Source organism: Papaver somniferum, chromosome 7 (genome assembly GCF_003573695.1).
Source record: "Papaver somniferum cultivar HN1 chromosome 7, ASM357369v1, whole genome shotgun sequence".
Taxonomy (NCBI): domain Eukaryota; kingdom Viridiplantae; phylum Streptophyta; class Magnoliopsida; order Ranunculales; family Papaveraceae; genus Papaver; species Papaver somniferum.
The window spans coordinates 7,338,849-7,342,680 of record NC_039364.1 but is presented as its reverse complement, the minus strand read 5'-3'; the positions used below and the strand labels follow the sequence as shown (position 1 = coordinate 7,342,680).

Below are 3,832 nucleotides of genomic sequence, written 5' to 3'. Positions count from 1 at the left end.
TATGAGATCAGGATGCATGCAACTATGAATGATATAAATAGGTTTTCAACCTATTTCAACCAACATATTTTTGGTTAACAAAACCAGTATCCAGAAAACACCATGAACTGATAGCTTACATTCTGCAAGTCAGTTCCATATTCTGATACAAGTCATAAAATAGCCACACCTTCAGAGTTAACCATTCTGATCTCAACACCTTATTTGCTTCTCTCCCTAAGATCAACCCTTCTCCTTCATTTTGTGATCGAAGCAAGATTGGAATGGCCATTTCTTGGTTTAGACCAGGATTGTACAGATTGATCTCTCGAATCTAAAGTACTCCCATGCAACGCATTTGTTTAGGGTTTAGATTCGTTCCTCGGCGGCACACCCAGATTTACCATTTCCAGCAGAATTAGTTTTTACCATAAAACAACTGGCGACCACAGTGGGAGATTAATCTCTCGGTTGCAAGATCAATTTTAAATTTCATTTCAATTTTCTCAAATTCAAGAGGGTATATCTTAGATCTAATTCAATCATTAACTAGGATTCACTTCAATCACCAATTCCGACTTTCCATCATAATGTACCCCGGTCATCCAAACTCTTCCAAAGCCACAAATGCTCGGAATTCAACCACCATGGAAGGCATGGAAAAAATGCTAGAAGATGTTGTCGCAAACCAAGATGGTATCGTCAAGCTGCAAAATGAGACGTTTTGCCTCCTGAAGAGTATGGAAAACCGGTTGTGGCAAGAGTAAGCAAACATTCGCTCGGAAAACACCACCAATTTCAGAGATGATACAAAAAATCTGGAATCCTTGTCTGAAGTCTGTGCTTCTTCCATTGATAATGCCGATGGAACACGTAGCCGTATCAGACGAGACCAGAAAGGAAATGAGAAACTAAATTTATCCAATGACAAAGAGCTAAGACAGTTTCACAAGGCTAAGGGAAGAGACCTGCCAGGTACGTCACAACATCTACAAGACAAAGGTAAAGAGCCGGCCTATGAAGCTTTGTTTTTTCCCATATTCCCAAGGTCTAGAATACTAGCTTCATGGCATCATGATATTCATAACTTTGTCAACTGATACCAATAAAAAGATTGAAACTGATACTAATAAAATCCGTCGGATTTTGACCAATCCGGTAAGGTTAAGATTAAGTTTTATCGGAAATACGATATCCGATAACATCCGAAGGAATCCAAAATTCCCAATCCGATTCCATTAGGCTAAGTTATCGCATATCTGGTTTTTTCCGACTAAATCCGGTTTCTGGGAAAAAAAGAAAAAACTGAAAAACTGAGTTCAATACTTCAATTCAGTTCTAAAAATGTCTTCATTTGTATTCATATACATTCAAAATGGTTTGTTTTTGTTAAGCATACAATCACTTAACTCAACAAATTGTCTACCATATTAAACATCCTTCTAAACAGATGACAACACACTTCCACATGCCAGGAACCCAAAGCCACAGAAAAATCAACCAAGGAAGAAAACAATACTTAGAAGCAACCGTTAGTAACAGTAGCACCTTAATTTCATGATAAAAAGAAAACAAGTACTCTCCAATCGATTTGTGACAAACATCAAAACCCTAATTCCGAAATTCTCAATTTCATAAATCCTAATTTCAGAGACATCAATCATCTAACTTCACTTATAATCAACAAAAACATCATGCATGAGTTGATCTTAACAAAAATAAACAAAGGGTTTAGATTACTTACTTGTTTCCTTAATGAAAAACTAATCTTCTCCGAGAATCTCTGAGAAAATCAAAACATCACCATCTATCGATCTAATTCACGAATCATGATTCAATCTTTCTCTTTGTCTCTGGCTTCCGATTAAACCCTCTCTATCGATCTTTATATATCAATCGATCTTTATATACCTGTCTCTTGATCTAACTGACTAACTCCCTCACTTTCTTGATATCTCGATCTCTTAACCCTTCAGCACTTTTATAGTTAAAACTGCAATATCGGAACATAGACAAAAATTAGCTGATCAGCTTGTTGAAGCTGCTTGTCAACCCTCTACTCACGGCGCTGATCTTCCTATGGACATTTTAGCTTTAAAAAATCTTGGGGATGGAACTCGCGCACATACATTACTACTTAATGCTCATCACCAAAGGTTTCAATATAACATGCAAAGTCTGCGTCCACACCTCATATGGAGGAGCATTTACAGATGTTCTCTCACAACTTGTGTTCTCGTCGATCGCCCAAGCAGCAGATGCTTCTTTAGCTGTATTTGGTGAAGAACCAGCGTATACATCCGTACCTGTGACTTGGTCGATTGATGTGACAAACTTTAGCACTTCTTGTAAAGAGACATGCATTATCTGCTTCAGTAGCTGCTGGAGGGCTAAGAGCTGCATCCGAGTGTGTTCAAATAGCATTGCGTCATTGCTCCTTGCTGGAATCTCGTGGTTTAGCACTCTGCCGTGTACTTTTGAGGCTTTTTAGACCTAGTGTTGAACAGGCACAGAATTGAAGAAAGTACTGCTGCCTTAGCCGCTGCCAATGATTGGGTTCTCACATGTTGGTACACATCCATCTGGGAGGTCCACAACTACATCTATTGGTTCTTTGATAGCCTCCCTGCCTAAGATTTCGAGTAGTGCCCACAGGTTTAACTCAATGGTCCAGGAATTCTTCGAAGATGTTGGTCCAATCATTAACATGCAATTGGGTGGCACAACATTGGAAGGCCTATTACGAGCATTCACGGCATATATGAACCTGTTGTAACTACACTGCCAGGTTCGATGGAAGATGAAGGGAACCTAGAAGGGTGCGAAAAAAAATTGTTAGCATGGATGAAACAGAATCCCAATTCCCAACAATTAGCTTTATTAGCGAATGCATCTTTATTGGCAGTGAACTACTCCCACGAGCATTCATGAAGCTTAGCTCACAGAGTCAGGTCGGTGGAAAAGATGAACTACCCATAGGAGCTTCAGACCCACAAAATCGTGGTCCAGAACAAAGGGAATGGAAGAAGTGGCTTCAACGCTCTGTTGAAGATTAAGAGATGCTTTCTGTCGTCAACATGCCCTTGAGCTAATTTTCACTGAAGATGGTTTTACCCATTTGAATGCGGAGACATACTATATAGGTATGGATGGGGATGTTGAAGAGCATGAGTGGTTTCCATCACCTATATTTCAAGAACTATTTGCGAAAGTAGGTAGGATGGCAACGATAGTGGCTGATATGTTTGTGGGGAGCGAAAGATGTACAATATTGATGAGGCTAACAGAGACCGTAATTATGTTTTGTGGCTCTCTAACGGCCAAACATTTTGGGAGGAAATTGCGTCCTCTCGGACTTCAACAGACATGGAGTTCGTAACTCTTTTTGCATTCCAAGGCCGTTGCATTCAAAGACTGAAAGACATATCTAGAGCATTGGAAGCATATGCCACAACATGGGAAGATCCATATAGTGTATTGCCAGAAGATGAATGGTTCTCTGAAGTTGCTCAAATAGCAATTAAAATCATGCTTGATAAAGCGAAGTCGGGAAATGGGATCGTGATGTTGAAAGTCCGACTGCTTCCATTTCGGCACAATCCATTTCTTCAATTGTATCTCATGGGAGTTCTTAAGAACTGTGTTTGTTTAAATTGTTAACTCACTGGGATGGTTAGATTTAGCATTTCGACAAGTTCTCCAAATTAGATGTCTGATTATTGGAACTTTTATTTGACAATTGCTACATTTAGTTAGAAAATACTTGCATTGTAATTATACTTGAACTTTTATGGATACTTATAATTATGGTATTGATAATTGCAGGTTATTGCAAATTTAAATGCCAAATGTT

At 38.9% G+C, this 3,832-nt stretch overlaps 1 pseudogene; it reads left to right on the top strand.

Annotated features, from left to right (window-relative positions):
• Positions 1–644: 644 nt before the first annotated feature.
• Positions 645–3,614, top strand: LOC113294000 (annotated as a pseudogene).
• The last annotated feature ends 218 nt before the right edge of the window (positions 3,615–3,832 follow it).